The 23,869-nt window shown below is 40.1% G+C and overlaps 1 pseudogene; it reads left to right on the top strand.

The window, feature by feature from the left end:
• The first annotated feature begins 6,837 nt into the window (after nucleotides 1–6,837).
• LOC149158009 (pyrophosphate-energized vacuolar membrane proton pump 1 pseudogene) lies at nucleotides 6,838–7,541 on the top strand (annotated as a pseudogene).
• Nucleotides 7,542–23,869: the final 16,328 nt, after the last annotated feature.

Here is a 23,869-nt window from a genome sequence, read left to right as displayed (position 1 = left end):
GTTTAATCGATTGAACAACAATAATTCAATCGTTTGAACAACAAAAATTGAAAAGAAAACAACGCGAAAGTGATGTTCAATCGTTCAACCGTTTGAACAGCAAAATAAAAAACACGAAAGTGTTGTTCAATCGATTGAATGACAATTTTTCAATTGTTTGAACAACAAATATTGAAAAGAAAACAAAATTGTGTTGTTCGATTGATTGAACATCAATCGTTCAATAATTTGAACAGCAAAATTAAAAACGTGAAAGTTTTGTTCAATCGATTGAACAACAATCATTCAATCGTTTGAACATCAAAATTGAAAAAAGAAAAACACAAAAGTGTTGTTCAATCGATTGAACATCAATTGTTCAATCATTTGAACATCAATTGTTCAATCGTTTGAACAACCAAATTGCAAAAAAGAAAAAAACATAAAAGTGTTGTTCAATCGATTGAACAACAGTTGTTCAATTGTTTGAACAACAAATCGAAAACGCACAAGTGTTGTTCAATCAATTGAACAACAATTGTTCAATCGTTTAAACAACAAAAATCAAAAAATAAAAATGTGATAGTGTTGTTCAATCGATTGAACAACAATCGTTCAATCGTTTGAACAACAAATCGAAAACGCACAAGTGTTGTTCAATCGATTGAAAAACAATCGTTCAATTGTTTTAACAACAAATCAAAACGTAGAAGTGTTGTTCAATTGATGAGCCCCAACAATGTACAATTATTTGGGCTCATTCAACTTCCTAATTTGACTTAATCCACCATTCTCATTTGTTTATTGCATGTTTTTGATTATTTTTATGTTAATAGAGTGAATTTGGTTAGTCATTATGCCAACAAGTCTAATGGGTGCTTTGTGTAGCCTTGTTGGTCAACTTGGAGACAAAATTGAAGGTCTTAATGAGCACTTGGCAGCCAAATTCGTGGAGAACAAGCTAGAGGATTTGTAGGAAGGTGTCCCCTTCATTTATGGACCCTTAACTCGAATTCTCCACCATCAGCTCGGAGTTCAAAGGCCACCAAATTAATGAGCACAAGGGCAGCCAAGCAAGTCAAGTTGGACTGCTGTTAACTCCAAGTCTTGGGCAGCCAAGTCCCTAACTTTTAGGAGGACTGTTGGGTCCTCAAATTGTATAAATAAGAAGGCTTGGGGCCTCATTTTGGTTAGCTAGTGGTTAGTCATTTTTTAGCTAGTTGGTAGTCAATTCGTTTAGCTAGTTAGTCATTTTGTTTTAGCCATTAGTTAGCCATTTTGTAATTCAATTTTTATGCAATAGACTAGCTTTGCTTTCAGCTCATGCTCAAGCTCTCCTTATGGACAGTTTTGATGTACTTTTCATTTCTTGATTAATAAAGATGGATCCAGCTTTGCACCAGCTCTAAATCTCTCTTGGGAGGCTGTAGTTCTTGGGGTTGGGCCCATCTCAAGCGCCCAGTACCTCCCTTGTTTATATTTATGTGCCTTTGCTGCATTCTCATAATAAAAATCTGCTCTTTAGATCTTGCTTTGTTATGGTAGTTGGTTTTGATGGGTAACGTAGCTTTTTATGCTTAGAATCGATTGGTAGGAGTTTGTTATGCATTTAGATCTTTTGGAATGCTCTTTCTCACGTGAAGTACATGGTTCTCTTTCCAAACAAAGCTGCTGTTCATTTATTTCATTGACAATTAGATTAAGTTAGCTAGGACTTGGTTTGTTTGCAAGAATTCATTGATTCGTTTAAATGAGCATTGTGCAGGGCATCTCTATCATTTTCATCACCTCCTCAAGTTCTATTTAACCTTTGTCTCACTCATTTACCCTCCAACTCTCTCATTTCCCACATAGCTCCATCTCCTTCAACTTTCGTTGGTTCCATCCTTCCAATCATCAAACCATTGCATACACTCTTCCCTCATCTGATTTTCCACTTCTACAGCCATCACCAGCCTTATTCCTACCTTACACATCTCCCCCTACCATTCCATTACTCCTCCATCACTTCAAACACTCACGGTAGGTCATCCTGTAGCCATTTGTAAACATCCTGTAGAAAACAGAGTATCCTGTAGGATCCTCCACAGCCATCCTGTAGGAGGCCACTCTCTCGGTTGCTGAGCATCTGAATGCGAGGAACCTCTGTGGATGGGTGCTAAGGATCCCTAGGGACCTCTCCTAGCCTCCCTAACCTGTCCCACGCTTTCCTTCCTTCTCCATCCCATCTGCACAACCAAACCCTAGTTAGCACAAGATCACAATCATTCCACATACTTAAAGGAAAAATACAAAAACACATCTTTCATGATGCAAGTAGTTTAGATCCATGCATTTGCATTTATTAGAGGTAATGACAGCATTGGTAGAAGTTGCATTTACATTCTTTGCATTGTAGAGGTTAGACTAGTCAAATTAGGGTTTCCTAGGTTTACATGCTTTGGTTTGCTTTCAGTTCATTTTTGTCAAGTAGAGTAGCTTTCCTTTGAGATTAGCTTTCGTCCATCAATTAGCAAGCTTCTTCTGAGAGCCTATAGAAGTTGGCTTGAGCCCTAGTGGACTTGTGCCAACTGACCAAGTGACAGCTGCGACAAGAGCTAGTACTTGTGCATACAGCACCGTCGCTTCCAAGTTTGTACGAACTACCGGGTTGATAAAATTAAGAGACAGGAAGCCCCAGGAGTTGTAGCATTATTGCTACAATACTGGAGCTCACCATCTTTTTGGCGTCGTTGCCGGGGAAGCGGTAGAGTATTGGTGATTGTCGCTATTCTTCTATTTTCTACTACAACCTTCTTCTAAGTAGTTTACTTCATTTCCATTATGCAATTTCATTTATGCAAAAGTAGATTAGCCTTTCTTGCTTTCCTAGATTAGCATTTCCTGCTTTCATAGATTAGCATTTCCTGCTTTCCTAGAATAGCCTTTCAATTCTGCATTTCAATTCCGCAAGCGTAGACTAGCATTTCATTCTTGCAATTTCATTTGAGCAAAATAGATTAGTCCTTTCAATTTCGCAAGATAGTTAGTTGCACTTCAATCTATTTCATGCTTTGTAGGAGAAGAGATAAGTTAGAAAAATGATTGCACAACACCCCCACTGCTTCACACAGCCAACGTTCTTCTTCGATGGCTGTGATGAAAGGACCCCTGGGTGGACATCAAGACATATCTGAAGAACCTCTAGGGGAGAAGAAGAAGAAACATTCCTCTGAAGCAAATGGCTACAAGCAGAGATGCTGGGAGCAATATCTTGTCCAAAGATGAATTTGAAAATCAGATCGAAGATTTCAAGAGTGATATGAGGCAGTTTCTTGCCATGCAACTGGATACCTTGCGGATCCAGAAGAAGCAAGAGGAAGCCAAGAGGGCTTTGGTCATTTTTTGTCCTAGGTGCCTTAAAAAGCATCCTAGGAACGAATGTCCAATGCACTCCCTAGAAGTGTGTTTCATCTGTGAGGAATACCATCCTACAGATCAGTGCCCTTCCTTGCCCAGAATCAAAGCTACATATCAAAGAGCCAAGAGAGCCACTGAATCACTCTGTTATATGAACCAAAGGAGGCCACATGGACCCATACCCTACCAGCAAGAACTACAAGGGACACCCGAGACCTATGATGACCCTTACCAAGCCACCTTCATGCCTTCTTGGGGTCCCCCTGCTCATCCTTCCTGGTCTACACCTCCTCCTTGGTCATATTCTCCTTGTTCCTTCACAGATCCATATTATGCTCAACCAGTTGCTCATTCGTTTCACTCTTATGCTCAGCCACAGCCTCAGTGGAATGCACCTTATCAGGAGTGGAGGCCCCAGTACAACTCTCATCCCGCTCATTTTCCTCCACCACCTGCTCATCCACAACCATTGCCTCATCCTCCACCAAGGCAACCCCAAATGCCTACCCAACCACAATGCCATCCATCTCCATCTCAATTTCACACCTCCACTCAGCTACCCGTACCTCCATTTCCAAAACCATGCAATGGAGCAGCTCAACCCAATTGCAAATCTGAGGCACAACATGTGCAAATGATTCCTCGTGAGCTCAATGATGTTCACCAAAGCTCAGGAAAAGTAATGCAAAAAAGAGATCGTCATGAAAGCATTGAAGGACCAAAAGCAAAAGAAGATTCAAGAGAGGAGATCAAAGAACCATGGGCTGCACTTGATGAAGGAAAGAGATCTAAATCAGAGATCGAGAGAGATCCCTCATGGTTACCATCAAATCTTCCATGTACTCAAGAGGAAGATCAACAAAAAGAGGAAGATCAGAAGGTCATGATGGAGGGTGACATGAAGAATGATCCAGATCAACAAAAGAACCAAGGATATCAAAGCTATATTGAGATATGGTTTCAGAAGGTCACTAAGTTGCAGTAGTACTCTCTTCCTCAACTATGTTTGATCCCTTCAAAGTCAGATCATTTGGTCTCTGAGATCTGGATACCTGTCAGAACATGCATTTCGAGCCTTCACATCATTTTTTCTCTAATCTCGATGTGCACATGGCTCCATTGGAAGTATTCTTATACTTGAAAATGATTTTGTTTTTCAAGTAGGGTAGGGTAGAAAAAAAAAAAAAAAAAAAAAAAGAAGAAAAAAGAAATGAAAAAATGAAAATAAGAGAAAAATAAAAATCTAAGGTGAAAACCCCCTCGGAGGCGCCTTAGATTGGCTCATTGATTGAAAACCTCCGTGAGGCGGTCAATGGGTTGGAAAGAAAAGAAAATAAAAGAGAAAAAGATCTTTGGGTGAAAACCTCCCTTGGAGGCGCCCAAGGCAGGCAGTTAGGGTGAAAACCTCCATGAGGCGCCCTAGTTGTTTTTCAAAAAAAAGAGAAAAAGAAAAAGAAAAATAAAGCTAATCTCCATTGAATAAGTTCATGTTGCAGCAATGACATTGCAGGTTAAAGGAGGACGTGTCATGACAGGAGGAGCACTCAGATCAAAGACAAAGGAGTTTTTGTGCCTTCTACAGGAAGTTTCGTATCTTCTACAGGAAGCTTACAAAAAAGCCAAATTGATCTCCAAAGAGGACCTGAAGGCTTGGAATATGTCCATGAGGCCTACACTCATCTATGTTTCCACTCCTCACCCCTTTTCCATCATTCTTTTCATGTCATTATGCTTCTTTCCTCAAAACTGTGTTTTCTACAGGATGCTCTGAATTTCTACAGGAAACATCCTGTAGAACCTTTGGACGAGCCAAATTCAATCTCAAAAGTGAATCTAATGGTGGGAATCTATTGGTTAGGCCTGCAAGCACTTGTGTGTCCATCCCTTGCCTTCATCCATCGTTTCTTCACCTCCTTGTGCTTCTCATTGTGCTTCTACAGGATCTTCCTGTAGAAATTGTGGGAAACTAGGCATGCATTTCAAAAAGCGGTTTGGCAAGCATGGTAGCTTCCTCAAGTGTTCAGAAGCCCTCATGCCATCTTCCAACTCCTCCTCCATCATCTCCATACCTGCATCACAAACAAAATTCATTTTGTCATACCATGCAAACACATGCAAAATGCCTTGAAGCCAAAAACACATAGAGCAGAATTTGTTTTTGCCATAACTTGAGAACCATGCATCCATTTGACAAACCTTTCTATGGGGGATTGTACAAGGTCGATGACAACATGCCTGACCAGTTTCATGCAATTCTGGTGCACGGTTTCCAAGAAATCAGCCTCCATCACCATCAGCCATTTTTGCATTTCCTCCATAACCGTGCATCCGTTTCAAAACTGTTTCATGGGGAGATGCACATGGGTGATAGTAGCCTACCCAAGCAGTTTCAACCAATTCTGATGCACGGTTTCCGAGAAATCGACCTCTGAATTCTTCAGCCATTTTCCATTTTTCTCGAAATCCGTGCATCCATTGATCACGAATTTGCTATGGGAGATGCATAATGGTGATAGAAACATGCTCAGCAAGTTTCAGCTCGATCCGCTTTGGCGTTTGGGAGAAATGTCGAAAACAAGTTCTGGTTTGGTGAAGATGCAGCAACAGCAGCTTGGACGTGCAGATTTGAACGTGGAAACAATTGTCTGGAGCTTGGATCCGGCCAAAGGACGCCTGCACAAGAAAAAAAACAGCCATAAATCATCAATCAAGCCACCATACATGCAGCAAAGGAAGATCAACACATGCATGCAGCAACACGCTTCACAATCAGCCGTTTAACTTGCAGGTACGTGACTAAACTCGATTCCTCTGTTTGCATGAATCTAATCTGAACATTGCATGAATGAGTGGGATGGTGAAATTAAGCCACGAATTTAGGAAGGGTCACCCGATTGTCTTCTCTAGCGCTCAAGGCAAAAATCACGCAGCATGATCGGCCATTCACGTGAAAAATTAAAAAAAACACAGTTAATGGTAGTTGAACTCCAGTGAACAGGATGTCAATTAATTAACGGAGAGAAGAAGACATGTATCACTGCAGTTTGAAAAATCTAGCGCACATGTTTTTTCCACCTCATCACAAATCACGGAGAAATTGAAGACGGCTTGGCTGAAACTCATGAACTGCTGTTCATCGACACTTTCCACGTCCTCAACTAAAGTGTGCACAATCAGTTAATTGGTTCTCTATCATCAACTCATTTGATGATTGTTTTATTTCTCTCCGAAATTGTTGCAATGATCATGATTCACTCGAAGTGTATTCAAATTCAGGTATTGCTTCCCTTTTTGCAAAGTTACGTACTCTGAAATGCGAGCTCATGCTGTGGAACTATTGTTTGTCTTGTCTCAAGATGGAGATAAACGAAAATTAGCAGAACATCTTGAAGAAAAATATATGAAATGGTTAGCAAAACTTATTTCAACATCTTCAAATTTGGTCTTGGCGGTTCTTCCATGGCTCTGTTTGGCAGCGTAGGTGGTGGTATTTGCACCAAAGCAGCAGATGTAGGTGTTGATCTTGTTGGCAAGGTTGAGAGGAACATTCCTGAAGACGATCCACGCAACCCAGCTGTCATTGCTGATAATGTTGGTGACAATGTTGGAGATATCGCTGGTATGGGATCAGATCTATTTGGGTCCTATGACTGAATCTTCCTGTGCAGCTCTGGTTGTTGCATCCATATCATCATTTGAAAACTCTCATGATCTTACTGCCATGTGTTATCCCTTGCTTATTAGTTCAATGGGTATCATTGCTTGCTTAATCACGACTCTGTTTGCAACTAACATATTTGAGATCAAGGCTGTGAAGGAAATTGAGCCTGCATTGAAAAAGCAACGTATTATCTCCATAGTAGTGATGTCTATTGGCATTGTTGCTATAAGCCTAGTTGCATTGCCTTCATCCTTCACTATCTTCAATTTTGGTGCCCAGAAGGTTGTAAAGAACTGGGAGCTTTTCTTTTGTGGTGCTATTGGTTTGTGGTCTAGCCTTGTTATTGGTTTTGTCACTAAATACTGCACTAGTAATGCTTACAGCCCTGTCCTAGATGTTGCCGATTCATGCAGGACTGGAAGTAGCAACTAATGTTATATTTGGGTTGGCTGTGGGATACAAATCTGTTATTATATTTGCTATTGCAGTAAGCATTTTATGAAGCAAAGAAAGCTGCCACAGTCGGAAAGTATTGTCATGTCAGGAACAGAAACATGAATCAAGGTTAACCAATGGAAAAACAGTGCTTCCCATCTAGCTTCGGCATGCAATATCTATTCTCGGGCAGTTCATTGAAGCTAGCAGACTGTTTCTACAGGAAGCTAGCAGACTGTTTCTACAGGAAGCCAGCGAACAGTTTCTACAGGAAAGTTTGAAAAGAGGGAAGCCAAAGGAGAAATCGGCCAAGATGCTAGCCAAGGACGTCACCAGGGCCATCAAAGACAAGGGGAGAGATTTGGTTGCTCAGAGGATGAGCAACACTTTCAGTAGGGGGGTGATGATGAGCCCCAACAATGTACAATTATTTGGGCTCATTCAACTTCCTAATTTGACTTAATCCACCATTCTCATTTGTTTATTGCATGTTTTTGATTATTTTTATGTTAATAGAGTGAATTTGGTTAGTCATTATGCCAACAAGTCTAATGGGTGCTTTGTGTAGCCTTGTTGGTCAACTTGGAGACAAAATTGAAGGTCTTAATGAGCACTTGGCAGCCAAATTCGTGGAGAACAAGCTAGAGGATTTGTAGGAAGGTGTCCCCCTCATTTATGGACCCTTAACTCGAATTCTCCACCATCAGATCGGAGTTCAAAGGCCACCAAATTAATGAGCACAAGGGCAGCCAAGCAAGTCAAGTTGGACTGTTGTTAACTCCAAGTCTTGGGCAGCCAAGTCCCTAACTTTTAGGAGGACTGTTGGGTCCTCAAATTGTATAAATAAGAAGGCTTGGGGCCTCATTTTGGTTAGCTAGTGGTTAGTCATTTTTTTAGCTAGTTGGTAGTCAATTCGTTTAGCTAGTTAGTCATTTTGTTTTAGCCATTAGTTAGCCATTTTGTAATTCAATTTTTATGCAATAGACTAGCTTTGCTTTCAGCTCATGCTCAAGCTCTCCTTATGGACAATTTTGATGTACTTTTCATTTCTTGATTAATAAAGATGGATCCAGCTTTGCACCAGCTCTAAATCTCTCTTGGGAGGCTGTAGTTCTTGGGGTTGGGCCCATCTCAAGCGCCCAGTACCTCCCTTGTTTATATTTATGTGCCTTTGCTGCATTCTCATAATAAAAATCTGCTCTTTAGATCTTGCTTTGTTATGGTAGTTGGTTTTGATGGGTAACGTAGCTTTTTATGCTTAGAATCGATTGGTAGGAGTTTGTTATGCATTTAGATCTTTTGGAATGCTCTTTCTCACGTGAAGTACATTGTTCTCTTTCCAAACAAAGCTGTTGTTCATTTATTTCATTGACAATTAGATTAAGTTAGCTAGGACTTGGTTTGTTTGCAAGAATTCATTGATTCGTTTAAATGAGCATTGTGCAGGGCATCTCTATCATTTTCATCACCTCCTCAAGTTCTATTTAACCTCTGTCTCACTCATTTACCCTCCAACTCTCTCATTTCCCACATAGCTCCATCTCCTTCAACTTTCGTTGGTTCCATCCTTCCAATCATCAAACCATTGCATACACTCTTCCCTCATCTGATTTTCCACTTCTACAGCCATCACCAGCCTTATTCCTACCTTACGCATCTCCCCCTACCATTCCATTACTCCTCCATCACTTCAAACACTCACGGTAGGTCATCCTGTAGCCATTTGTAAACATCCTGTAGAAAACAGAGTATCCTGTAGGATCCTCCACAGCCATCCTGTAGGAGGCCACTCTCTCGGTTGCTGAGCATCTGAATGCGAGGAACCTCTGTGGATGGGTGCTAAGGATCCCTAGGGACCTCTCCTAGCCTCCCTAACCTGTCCCACGCTTTCCTTCCTTCTCCATCCCATCTGCACAACCAAACCCTAGTTAGCACAAGATCACAATCATTCCACATACTTAAAGGAAAAATACAAAAACACATCTTTCATGATGCAAGTAGTTTAGATCCATGAATTTTCATTTATTAGAGGTAATGACAGCATTGGTAGAAGTTGCATTTACATTCTTTGCATTGTAGAGGTTAGACTAGTCAAATTAGGGTTTCCTAGGTTTACATGCTTTGGTTTGCTTTCAGTTCATTTTTGTCAAGTAGAGTAGCTTTCCTTTGAGATTAGCTTTCGTCCATCAATTAGCAAGCTTCTTCTGAGAGCCTATAGAAGTTGGCTTGAGCCCTAGCGGACTTGTGCCAGCTGACCAAGTGACAGCTGCGACAAGAGCTAGTACTTGTGCATACAGCACCGTCGCTTCCAAGTTTGTACGAACTACCGGGTTGATAAAATTAAGAGACAGGAAGCCCCAGGAGTTGTAGCATTATTGCTACAATACTGGAGCTCACCATCAATCGATTGAACAACAATCGTTCAATCGTTTGAATAACAAAATTGAAAAAAGAAAAAAATGCGAAAGTGTTGTTCCATCGATTGAACAACAATTGTTCAATCGTCTGAACAACAAAAATACAAAAAGTTGTTATTCAATTGATTGAACAAAAATCGTTCAATCGATTGAATAACACTTACCAAAAACAAAAAAAATCATATTTACATGGCGATGCCTACTGAATTGCAATCAATCAAAAGAACATATACATTATTTACAATTTAAAGAAAAATCATAATTTTACGAAAGAAAAGTTGTCGGGTCATCACTCCCTACAGCTAAGATTTGCATGGAGGGGTCCTCACGTACCTGCTGGTAGAAAGACTCCTTGGTGAGTGGTTTGTGGTAGAGACGCACTCGATGCCCATTCACCTTGAAAGAATGGCTAGCCCCGTCAATGGTAGTCAAAGTGAGAGTACCATTGTTATGTACTTCTTGAATTTCATAAGGGCCAAGCCATCTTGTTTGCAACTTGCCCGGAAAATCCTGGAATCTAGAGTCATAGAGGAGTGCCCAATCCCCTTTTTGAAACGTCTTCTTTTTTATAAGGCTGTCATGCCACTTTGCCCTTTGCTGTTGAATAATTGCAGTCTGTTGCAGAGAAAGCAGTTGAGCCTCATCTAGTTCGTTGATTTGTTGAAGTTGCTTGGTTTGGGCTTCTGTTAAATCCAGTCCCACTTCTTGAGCCATTCTTAGAGTCTTTATTTCGAATTCAATCAGAAAAATAGGTTCTTTGCTGAACATGAGTTGGTACAGAGAGTATCTAGTAGTATTCCTCCAAGTCATGCGATAGGCCCACAAGGCCTCTGGCAGTCTAGTAGCCCAGTCTCGCTGATGTGTTGAGATTGTCTTGGTCAGAATTGCTTCAATGACCTTATTGGTGCTTTCAACCTACCTGTTCGCCTACGGGTGATACGGGGAAGTGATCCTGTGTGTAATGTGATGATTTCTGAGAGTGGTTGTAATCTTGTGTCCTACAAATTTCCCTCCCCCATCTGTTATCACTTCCCTGTGGTAAACCATACTGCACGAATAGCCCAAAGAGGAAGTTAATCACGACTTCCTCTGTAGCTCTTGGTAAATCTACTGTTTCCACCCATTTCATCACATAATCTGTGGCAACCAGTATGTAGGCTTTCTGATTTGATGGCGGATGGAATGGGCCAACAAAGTCCAACACCCATCGTTCGAAGGGTTTTATGACTAGTTGGGGTTGCAACGACATTTCATCAGATTGGCTGGGCCGACCCATCCTTTGGCAGTTATCACAAGCCTGGGAATATTTCTTAACATCTTTAAAAATAGTGGGCCAATAATAGCCCATCTGTAGTACCTTATGCCCTGTCCTTTGATCTGCGAAGTGTCCTCTGCAGGGCTCGTCATGGCAACCCTTCAGGATGTCATAAATCTCATCCTTGCGAATGCATATGCATATACACATATCAGACCTTGTGTGAAAAAGATATCCACCAATCCAAGAGAATTGGGCGATGCGCTGAACAATCTGTTTCCTCTCCCTTGCTTTCAAATGCCTAGACAACTTCCCCACTGCCAGATAATTTTCCACATCTATGTATCGTGGTGTCTTGACTGCTACGAAAAACAAATTCTCATCTGGAAATTGGTCATCCATTGCCAGTGGATCATTTATCTTCAGGACTTGGGACAAAAAATCAACAATTGGTTTTTCCTTCCCCGGATGATCTTTGATATTGATGTCAAACTCTTGCAAGAGAAATAGCCAACGAGTCACTCGACCATTTGCGATAGGTTTGTTGGCTAAATACTGAATGACAGAGTGATAAGTATACTGAAAAACTTGGTAGCGAGTTATATAATGTCTAAATTTGTTTATGGAATAAATGACAGCTAAGATTTCTTTTTCTGTTACTGTATAATTGAGCTCTGCAGAAGTAATATTTTTTCTAATATAATAAATAACATATGGTTTTCTGTCCTCCTCCTGGAGGAGGACAGTGCAAATCGCTGCATCTGATGTGTCCGTTGATATGTGAAAAGGTAGCTCCTAGTTTGGTCCTCGTAATATTGGTGCTATCGAGACTAGCTTCTTTAAACCTGTAAAAGCTGAGTCACATTTGTCAGACCATTTGAAATCAACATTTCCAGTTAAAGCATATAAAGGCGAAACAATTTGTGAAAAGTTTTTAATAAACCTACAATAATAGCCTGCATATCCCAGGAAGCTACGTACCTCCATCTGAGTACAGGGTGTAGGTAGTAAAAGAATTACCTGTATTTTTGTTGGATCTACCTGTATCCCTACTGCAGAAATATAATGTCCCAAGATTATGCCTTCGGTCATCATCATGTGACACTTGACATTGCTTAAACATAACTTGGTAGCAATGCATCGTTCTAAAACTTTTTCTAATGTTTGCAGTGCTTGATCAAAGTCATCCCCATATGGAGTAAAGTCATCCATATATACCTCAAGTCCTTCATTTATTAGGTCGGAAAAAATGTTGAGTATAGCTCTTTGAAACGTGGCTGGGGCATTGCATAAGCCAAATGGTAACACTCTGTAAGCGAATGTACCCTAGGGATAGGTGAAGGTTGTTTTGTCTTGATCTTCAGGGGCGATTTGAATCTGATTGTAGCTGCTGAAGCCATCTAGAAAGGAAAAGAACTACTTCCCTGCCAAAGTATCAAGGACCTAATCAATAAAGGGAAGAGGGAAGTGATCTTTCTATGTTGCCTTGTTCAATTCCCGGTAATCCACACAAATACGCCACTTCCCATTTTTCTTGGGGACGACCACCAATGGAGAAACCCATTTTCTATCCGAAATAGGATAAATGAAATTTACATCCAACAACTTCTGTAACTCTTCTTTCACAATGTCCTTGAGATGCAGATTCAATCTTTGCTGAGGTTGCCAGATAGGACGAGCATCCTTTTCGGTATAGATGTGATGTGTACACAACTGTGGGTCTATACCCTTCATGTCAGGATAATCCCAAGAAAAAGCCCCTTTATATTTTTGCAGGACATGAATGAGATTTTGCTGCTGATCACCGTCCAGGTTATCATTAATTTTTAAAACTTTTCTTGGTTCAATTTCCACAGGATTGTTGTTATGAACAACAGTCGTCTGGATGTGCTGATCATCGGTATCCTTCAAGGGATCTTCCAAGGCTTCATTATCCAGGATTTCTTTTAGAATTTAACACTTTACATTGCTCACACTAGCTGCTGATTGATAAAGTTGTTGATAACGTCATCTTCAATCTGATCTTTGAATTCAAGTGCCTCTCCTACTGTGAGTGGTGAACGGATGCTTTCTTCCAGGTATGCTGGTGGTTGTCTACATATTTTTACAATGGGAAGACTTGGTTTGGCAGGGGGATATAAAACAAGATTTTTTATAGCACCCCCCTTTGCAATAATCATGTTTCCATCTCGACAGCCTATATATGCATCATCTATCGCCAACCAAGGTCGGCCCAGTATTAGAGGGTGCTCATCCAATCGACTCTTTGGTTTTATAACAAGAAACTCTACTGGATATTCCCATGAAACAACAGAAATTGTAATATCTTGTAAAGTTCCTTCTAGCCTTACCATCGAATGATCAACAAGTTCTAGTAAGGTGGTGGTTGGTTCCAAGGCTGTAATACCAAGTGCTTGACAGGTTTCTGCTGTTAGAATGTTAATCGCTGCACCCAGATTAACTAGCGTATTGGGTTAAGAGTGACCATATATTTGAACTGTCACTATGGGATTCCTAGGATCTTCATACTTTACTGGAGTTTCCCCTCCCAAGAGTAAATCATATAAGGTTCCTCCAACATGAATGGTGGGTGAATTTTTTTCTTTCCTCACATGCTTCTTTACACACAACCCTTTAATTGTTTTAGCATAGATGGGAATGTCCTAGATGGCCTGGAGGAGCGGAATTTTTATAAAAAGATTTTTTAGTTCCCTACAAGATCAAAATATGGGTAAAAAATCAGCTTAGGTACCGTTAAACTTTCGGGGAACTGAGGAGAAGTGACTATGAGTTCCTCAGGATCTTTATGATGATCTCTCTCTTCTCCCTGTTTTATTTCAGTATCAATTACTGGTGGTGGTATATGTACAGGTGGTGTTTCTATCTCAACTGATGGCTGATACCTATTTTCCTCAGGGGTTATGATACATCCTGACCTCAATCTTAGTTCATTACATTCTTTTTGTTCAATCTCATAGTCTGAGCTTTCGACAATCTGCACCAGCTAAACCGGTCTGTTATTGGGATTCAGATTCGATTGGGCTCACAATTGAGGGCGCAAAAGAGGTTGAGGATTTTTTTGTAATGGATAAGGAGCTGATAATGCAGGTTGAGGTTGAGGACCTATCCCCATAGGAGTATTGGATATTCCCAAAGGTTGCTGCCAATTTGTAGACTAGTTCGGATTTCAAGAAGTGGAGGCAAGCCATTGGGATTGATAAGGATTACCTTGTCAAATAAGTGTAAAAGGAGAATTCGTCAGCCATTACCCAGAAAGGATTGAGTTGACCACAGTGTCATAGGGAATGGCTGAGGTTTCCAATTCGAGTAAGGCGATTGGCCTTGCCATGCTACCCCAGGGTTTTGTTGCTGATTAAACTGTGAAGAAGGAAAGAAATGGGATGCATCCTGTGACATACCTGTAGGTTTGGCCTGCCACTGTCGACGCTGGTTCATTAGATACACTGGATCTGTCTCTTCTTCTGCTTCCTTAAACACTGCTTTCAGCCCTGAGAGTGATGGACATTGTTCAGTGGTGTGATCCTTGGTATAGATGGTGCATGTTTGAACCATGTCTAATGGACACTCTCGTTGGCTGTGCTTCTTTCGACAGTGTGGGCAAAAAATGACCAAGTTTTGTTCTGCTAAGGCTTGTTTCTGTTTAGCCTGTAGGACGTCCAACTGTGTCGTGAGGGTGCCTAGGATGTCCGTCTTGAAATCTTCTAGGAGGTTACCGATTTCCATTCGTGTTACGCCTCCACTGTGGGGTTTGTTTCCCCTGCTCATGGGATCTCAGCTTCCTGCTCCTGTGTGTGTGCTTCCTTGTGAACACCTGATACACAAGTGAACGATTTCGTCATAATCTTCTTGAAAAATATCCCCTTTCCCCATTAAGTTTAGAGTTTCTATCCACTCTTCTTTCATTCCTTTAATTAAGATAGCTCTTAGGACTTATTTTGGTAAGGTGGTGTGTGGAGATCTCTGCAAGTTATAATGAAACCATTTGACGTATTCTTCTAGAGTTTCATTATCCTTTGCAGCCATCTTAAAGATTTCATCTTTTATCTCCCTAGTCTTGCAAAAGTCCTGGTATCTTGTGAGGAAGGAAGTCTTCATATCATCCCAAGAATTAATAGTACGTCCTCCTAGACCCATGAACCATCTTAAAGCAGCTCCTTTCAGAGTAGAAGGGAACAATTTTAGCTTTTGAGGGTTAGTGGTGTAGTCATACCCTCTGCAAAGGACATCAAATTCAAACAGGAAGGCATTAGGATCCTCTGTGATCATCCCATGAAAAGTTGGGATGCTCTACATAGGAATAGCCTTCATGGGGGCATTAGCTACTTGGTTGAATATGGGGTATTCTAATGTCGAGGTTTGACCTTGAGGTGGTTTATTTGCCATTTGGTCAAAGATGTGCCAATATCCTTCAAGTATTTCAGGGGGTGCTTTTTGAGTAAGCGGAGGATTAGCTATCCGAGTTGTCTTTGCAACACTGCCTAGATATGGGATCACAAGAGACCCTCGTTTTGACAGCTAAGGTCATGCCTTAACAGTTCCACTGGTTTCTCCCTCTCCTTCTCTTAAGTTACATGACTTTCCCTCTTGTAGAGGATCAAAATGTAAATTTATTGTAACCTGAAGACTCTGCTCAGATCCTCCAATTTGGCTTTGAATCTCAGCATAAGCTACAGATGGTGAGCTTGTTGCCCGAGGGATTCTAGTAGGACTTTTTCCAAATATAGCCTGAAATCCTACTAATGCTTGAGACTCTACTTTTCTTACAGTTTTGTCTATAAAGGTTGTTCTCACAAGGTTCACTGATCCCTTGGGTTTTGTGGATTTAGGTGGGGTTTATGATCCTTTTCTATCTTTCTATTCCTAGTCATTCCTAAAAACCTATTCCTATGTAACCTCTAAGCTTTTGCTGAAAAGCAGGCTCGTAAGTGTCGAGCAGTGAAAAGGGTCCTTTTTACCTCTATTTACCCTACATTAATTTTCAATCCAGGAACGATTTGTTATTTCAAAGAGTGTACTCAGTTTGAGGCGGTCATTTGTCAGAGTAATGATAGTAGTATAGTGCTCTCAATGCAAGAGTAAACGGATGCTTGGAATGAAATCTATTTGCAAAAAGAAACCTAGGACTCAAATCATGCATTCAGAAAGCTCCAACAATTTATCAGTCAAGGGTACAGTAATAGTAACTCTTCCCTCTGTAAACTGATGCAATCAAAAAGGCACTCAAAGGAAGGATCATAAAATTGGGAACTAGACAGCGTATGTCGATGTTCACTATAGTCTCAGACCTTCTGCACACCAAAGCAATGATAATCTTCAATTGACAGGAAATAAAACAACAACTATCTCTATTTAACAGGATTGAACAACAAAACCTTAATCTACGGAAATGAATGCAACAATAATTATAATCTACAGGAATTAAGTAGCAGCTTTCGAATTGAACAGCAAACAGAAATGGAACAACAGACTACTAGAAATAAAGTATAGAACAACGACTTAACTCTGAATGTACAGCAACCGAAGTTAAACATGTGACACACTTAACATAAAAAGGGACAGTAATCTGAGCTCCACTACAATACGCATGAATCACAGCTATAAAGTAACAACAATTATAACTGAACGATAGTTGTAACGGAACAACAATTCTGAATGAACAACAGTCACAATTTAAGAATAAATCATACAGTAGTACCGATTTAGGAACATATAGAGCAGTTGAACTGTAATCGAATGGCAATCTATAAGGAACAACAAAGTATATCAATTTTCAAAAGGAACAACAATGCGATACAACGTTAGAATGATAACATAGCATTCCTGTTGCAAATAACAATAATATTTAACCAAATATATATATATATATATATATATATATATATATATATATATATATATATATATATATATATAACAGAGCTGATATGTAAAACAGTAAAGCACCTCAAATTACTAAACAGAGTAAATGAAAGAAATCAAACCACACATGAATCAGAAATATGATACAGGAACGAGTGATCCACCAGGGCCGAGCCCTTAGCCTCCAGGGACACACTGCTTGAGATTACTCCAGAATCAAAGATGGAACAACAACCAGATTTATATTAAAACATCAAAACAGAGTTACAGTGGATTTATCTTCAACGAGAGTCGATGATCAAAGTTTTAAATACAAAGGATAATTACATAAAAATAACAACCAGTCGTCCCCTAGGCTAGCAATGCTGCCCCTTCTTATAACAGCCGAGCGACGATACCAACAACACAGAGGATTGTTAAGATAGTGATCCCTCAGGATTGAAGGATCCTGAGGGATTCGCCAAGCTGTTAATTTGCAATTATCCTTCTGTTCTTTTGCACCAATTGGAGATCTCCTTTTCCTTTTTCTGGTTGTTACGCTCCAATTTGAATTGCCTTGTTTGAACGTGGTTCCCTACTGAAGGGACAACAGTTAACTTGGTTTCGTTCTTTCTTTTGGGATGATGGTCTTCCGTTTTCTCCTTTTTCTGCATAGAAAAGGGTAATTATTAGTTATTTCATATTACATATAAATCTTCTAGATTCTATCATATTCTTGTATCATATGCCTAGCTCATGATGTGAAAAGGTAGTGAGGTTTGAAGAAAAGATAACAAAGTAAATGAAAATAACATACCTTCTCCAGTGCCCAACACACCCCCCTGCTTACCCTTTTTCATGCCCTCATGAAAACATTATAGTTGACATGCAAGGCAGTGAGAGAGTAGGCCGGAGACGGGATCTCATGAGGTGGTCTACAGCCATGATGCCTAGCTAGGTGTTCAAAAAAGATGTCCTGTATGACCCTTAGGCATTTCATACAAGGCTTGGTATCCAGGTGCAAGGTGCCAAATAACCAGACTGCGGAACGTATAGCCTAACCAAGATGGTCCTTCTCGCAAAATAAGGTCACCATAAAGACTCAAGCGATCAACAGCTAGCTTAAAGTTCTCATAGTTAAATGGTTCCCTGAATTGGATGTTCGGATTAGAAGTCTGATATCGGAATTTGGAAAGGTCCTTAATGGTAAAGAAATATTCTATCCCTTGCCGATTGATTGCTATATGAATGGGTCCTAATGCTTCAATCATGCCTGGAGTCCTCATGAGGTTTCTATGTTTATTCCATAACTGCAATGGATCTCTAGGCTCAGCTCTTACCCATAAGTCCAATCTGTTTTCTTGTCTTTGGAAGGCATTATAGGCCTTAAGCCATTTTATTTGATTAACTCCAAACGAAATAAATGCCTGCAATTGGATATCCCCAACGAAAGGGCTGGGATTCTGCTCTGTTTCTTGATCTAACACAAGGTTGTGCAAATAGAACTCGCATAATAATCTCTGAACCTTTACCCCATAGTGCTTACAACAATTTATGAAATCGTCAATAGTATTTATTTCTATCGGGGCTCCTTCTTTGACAGCTTTAATTTTCAATTGCAAATATCGTTCCATTAAAAACAAGGCATAATTCTTAGCAGGCGCTCTACATGCTAGGACGTCAGTGTACAAAGAGCATAAGGTATCCATTTGTTTGATAACTACATCTAACCTATGAGTTACCTTTGCGACTCTTTCTTCTTCCTTTCGCCATCCTTCAAAGGCTTGGCTTTCGGATAAGTTGACATTCCTCAGCTGCTGTTGTAATTCTTCATACTTTTCTCGGGAGACAGTTTGTTCTATAAGTTTTTCTACTGCTTGTTGGGCTTGCATCAAACCCTCTCGTAGGGTTACTGTCCTTGGATCACTATCCCACATGGTAGTTGTAAGTGGGAGGTTCACTTGAATCTTCTTATTGCATCGTCTCATAATTATGGTTCGAATTTCCTCAGAGGATTGTGCCTCTGTCTGAACTTCTTTGTCACAGGCCGATATATCATCTGTTTGTACTTCAACATGGGCAACAGTTTAGGTTTTGAACGGCAGGCTGGACTTGAGTCCTCCTGATCTTTTTCTTGAGGGGTTTCGCTGGAGTGGTTGCATGTCTTACCACCGAAGTCCTTTTTGCTCTCTTCCCCATCTTCAGAATCATGATTTGTTGTCGAAGCCGTGCAATTACATTAAGCAGCCTTTGTTGTTCCTTCTGTAATTTTTTTATTTCTTCCGTTTTATTGGAAGGAACAACCGTTCGCACACTCAGGCCTAGACTTTCTTCTTGACCAATTTCTTGATTTTTCTCTTGGGGTACTTCCTCATTATTCTGCTGATCGGGTTGTTCGGGGGTAGAAACCCTAGCTTTCTTTGCAATTTCCTGGGTAACCTCTTCTTCCCCCCTCTCTTCTTCATAGACTTCTTCCGGTGTATTCTGACTTGGAACAAATTGTTCCTCTTCTTCATCTTCATCATTTTTCTCTCTAGATGCACTTTCATCATGGCTGGAGTGATTCTCTTCTTCTTCTTCCTCGTCGCATAACTCTTTGGATGCACTCTTATCATGAACATAGTGCTCTTGTGGCTCTTCCTCCGTGTGGAGGTTTAGTGGGCTAAGAGGTTGAGTATATTCTCCCATGTTGGCCAAAATCTGGGCCAATTCATCCTCTCGCAGCAGATTTTGCAGCGGGATTTCCTCACATTGCTCTGTTTCTTCTTCAGCCTGACCAGATTGTTCGGTCTCTTCCTATGTTTCTCCCTCATCATTCAATTCTCTTTTGTTCTCTTCTCCTTCCAATTGCGGTGGTTTCTTATCCCCTGAATCAACTATTTCCACCAGTTGATTGGTGTTCCCTTAGGAATTTTCCAGCCTCCCTCTGATCCATGCCAATCTGACGGATTTCCTCCATTTCAATGGTCTATTTGATGTACTTGCAGTATGCTTTTGTTTGGGAGCTGGTAAAGCCAGTCCACCGTCTATTGTAAAAATTAGTTCTTCCCAGCTACTCTATTTCTAAGCAAGACTGTAGCTAACTATTAGTCATATCAGCCCATGGTGACTTACTACCAATTCTAGGTGTCGTGATTTTTTCATGCTTCGGGAAACATCATGTAGTAAAGAATTTAAAACTGCAAGCAAATTCACAGAGCATTTCTATTTTAATACGGCTAAAAGTTTAAGGTGTCGTGGTCTTACCACGTCTTCCCTACCTTCATAGGTGATGTAGCTCTGGATGACTCTTACCAATTCTGCCCACGGTTCTCCCAAGGCTACTGGTAGAACTCCCTTTCCACTTCGAATCAGGTTCTGACCTTCATCTTGGAAGATTTTGATGGTGTCTCGGAGCCTTACTTTCTTTAGAGTCCACATAGATCCAGTGGTTGGCAGTCCCGAAACTTCTGCAATTATGTCGTCAGTGACTTCTATCTGTCTCCCTCTTACCATGGAGTGATATTCTTGCAGGTTCTGCAAAAATTCAATTGCCACGGTCTCATTGGATTGTTGCAGACGATCGAGATAAACTATCCATCCTGCCCTTGTTAGAATTTCCCATGCGGCATCAGAGACTGTCAACACTTTTGGTTCTCTATGAATTGATCTTCCTCCCATGCTTAGAAAACTGTAAAACATAGAGACGACAATGGAATAGTAGGTTTTTCAAGCTGTTAGCAACCATAGAGAAAATGACGGAACAACAAGCTTGTTTAGAGTTCAAATTATTTCTAATTGTTGCAGAGCATAACATGGAAATAATTTTGAAACAACAAGCCATGCAAATTGGAAAACGATATACCGTTAAGCCTTGCTATTCCCAAGTAAAAGTTCTCCAAATGAAAAACTGACACGTATGCCAGTGAATTATGAGGTCACCTGCTCCCCCCTGCAATGTGATAGGCCGTCCTCGGCCGTCAAATGAGGGAGTGACGTGCTGGACTAACATGATACAGAGTCAGAAAGGAATAGTGTATACCGAGATGCCATGTTTACAAGAATGAGCGGATTACCAAAATCGAGGTATATCATAGAATCACTTAATAAATAAGAGAATACCGTGATATGATGCGAGATTTGGAGGATAGGACAACTGATGTGCACAAAAATTTCAGTGCAGTCACGATCAAATTTTTTCGTCATGATTGATTATAATAGATTTCATGTATTAGTGGTTTGAAAGAATTATGTTGATAATCTTATTTGACCCATTACAAAGGTAGAAGAAGGGATTCATAAGTGCTATTAGTGTATACAGAATGTGACCTCAATACCATCAACAGAGCTTTGTTGCCACATGTGTCCATAACCTTGACAAAATTGTTTATTTCACCCATGGAACCATGATCCTTTGTGCAAGCTTAGGAAAGTGTTGTGGAATGTCAGAATGGAGGCCATTATGCTGGCTTGGTAACTAGATAAATCATAATGCCATTCACTAGGAAGGAGTGAAAGGTGGGCAGGCCGGCTCGTGATGAGACCTCCTGTTCCAAGGACTTTTTTATTTATTTTATTTTTTTTTTATTTTCCTAATGTGCCTCTTGGATCATATCCCTGGTGTGGTGGCCATAGTGGGAATGCCAATTCACTTTCTTCCTTATGATCATGGTAGGCTGGCTCCCAATGAGACCCCCTATCCTTCATTAAAAACCATGTTAGCAAATTATATAAACATTTTTCTCTTTTGTTTTTTTCTTTTTATAGAGTATTTTCCCTATTTATACACAAAGGGTGGTTCAGCACTCCTTAAGAGTAGGGATGGTGGAAGAAGTCTTAACATCTCAATAGAAAAATATGCCCTTCATTCTTATTCTTAATAGTGATCAAAGAGGATTATGAGATTTTAGAAGGAACCATCATGATAAAGATAACCAACCATATCGGTATTAGTAGAACAGTGACAGAAAGATAATCAATAGTTGTGTCCTTTCCTCTTTTCTCTTATCAATTCAGAGCAAATTCTTGTAAAGATAGCGACTTTTTATGTAATTTGGTGATTTCAGCATCTTCTAGTTCTCATATTCATTGCATAAGTGTATAGCTGTGTTTCAGAAGTGATCCGAATGATAGAACACACACAAAAAAGAAAAGGATAAAACAAGTGCTATGTACAAAATCGCAAGAAAAAAGGAAGAAAAACTCTTAACTGTTGTGCAGTAAGAAAAATATCATCAAAGAAAACAAGCGCAAGTGAAATAATGCAAAAATGCTATGTTTTTCGAAAAAGGAACAACGAAAATCGCAAGTGTTGTTCCTCTGCAAAAAGGAACAACATAAAACAAAACGCGTCGTTCAGAACAAAAAATGTTGTTCCTTCGGGAAAAGGAACAACAGAAAATGAGAATGTTGTTCCTTCGGAAAAAGGAGCAGCATAAAATGAGAATGCTATTCCTTCGGGAAAAAGGAACAACAGAAACAAAAATACGTCCTTCGTTCGGAAAAAGGAACAACATAAACAAAATGTGCCTTGCAAAACAAAAATGTTGTTCTTTTGGGAAAAGGAACAACAGAAAACAAGAATGTTGTTCCTTTAGAAAAAGGAACAACAAAAAACAAGAATGTGCCATTCCTTCGGAAAAGGGAACATCAAAAACGAAAATGTTGTTCCTTCGGAAAAAGGAATAGCGGAAAACAAAAATGTGTCGTTCCTTCGGGAAAAGGAACAGCAGAAACGAAAATGTTGTGTCTTCGGAAAAAGGAACAGTAGAAACAAGAATGTGTCATTCCTTCAGAAAAAGGAACAACAAAAACGAAAATGTTGTTCCTTCGGGAAAAGGAATAGCAGAAAACGAAAATGTTGTTCCTTCGGGAAAAGGAACAAAAAAAAAAATGAAAGCGTTGTTCCTTCCGAAGAGGAACAACAAAACGATGGAAATGTTGTTCCTTTTGAAAGGAACAACAGTAGTGCAAAAGTGTTGTTCCTTAAAAAAGGAACAGAAGAATGGTGAAAATGTTGTTCCTTTCGGAAGGAACAACAAAGTGCAGAAGTGTCGTTCCTTGAAAAAGGAACAGCAAAATGGTGAAAATGTTGTTCCTTTCGGAAGGAACAACAAAGTGAAAATGTTATACAATTGCAAGAAAAGAAAATATATACAAAACAAAATAATTATGTACAGTGTGTAAGAGTAGTCGAATTACTTAACCAAAGGTGAGGAAGATTTCTCTTCCTCAACCAGAATCTGCATGTCGGAGTCTTTGCGGAGTTGCTAGTAGAAGGATTCCCGAGTAAGTGGTTTGTGGTATAATCGAACTCGGTGGCCGTTTGCCTTAAAGGTATGTCCGGATCCATCAATGGTGGTTAGAGTAATGGTGCCATTATCATGTACCTTCTGGATTTCATATGGTCCCAGCCAGCGAGTCTGAAGTTTCCCAAGAAAATCCTGGAACCTAGAGTCATATAGGAGCGCCCAATCTCCTTCGCAGAAGACTTTCTTTTTAATGAGGGTGTTGTGCCATTTGGCTCGTTGTTGTTGTATTAATGCAGTATGTTGAAGGGTAGAGAGCCTAATTTCATCTAGCTCATTGATCTGTTGTAATCTATTAGTCTGAGCCTCGTCTAAATCTAGACCGACTTCTTGTGCTGTTCGTAATGTCTGTATTTCAAATTCTATTGGAAAGATGGGTTCCTTTCCAAATACTAGCTGGTATGGTGAATAACTGGTAGTACTTCTCCATGTTGTTCTATATGCCCACAATGCTTCTGGCAGTCTTGCAGCCCAATCGCGTCTGTGTGACGCAATGGTTTTTGTCAGTATTGCTTCTATTATTTTGTTCGTGCTTTCTACTTGACCATTTGCCTGTGGGTGGTATGGAGTAGTAATT

The sequence above is a fragment of the Pinus tabuliformis genome, chromosome 5_2 (assembly GCF_031772625.1).
Source record: "Pinus tabuliformis cultivar Carrire ecotype Pingquan chromosome 5_2, CPIR1, whole genome shotgun sequence".
NCBI lineage: Eukaryota > Viridiplantae > Streptophyta > Pinopsida > Pinales > Pinaceae > Pinus > Pinus tabuliformis.
The sequence above is the reverse complement of the archived record's forward strand: the minus strand, read 5'-3'. Positions and strand labels throughout refer to the sequence as shown.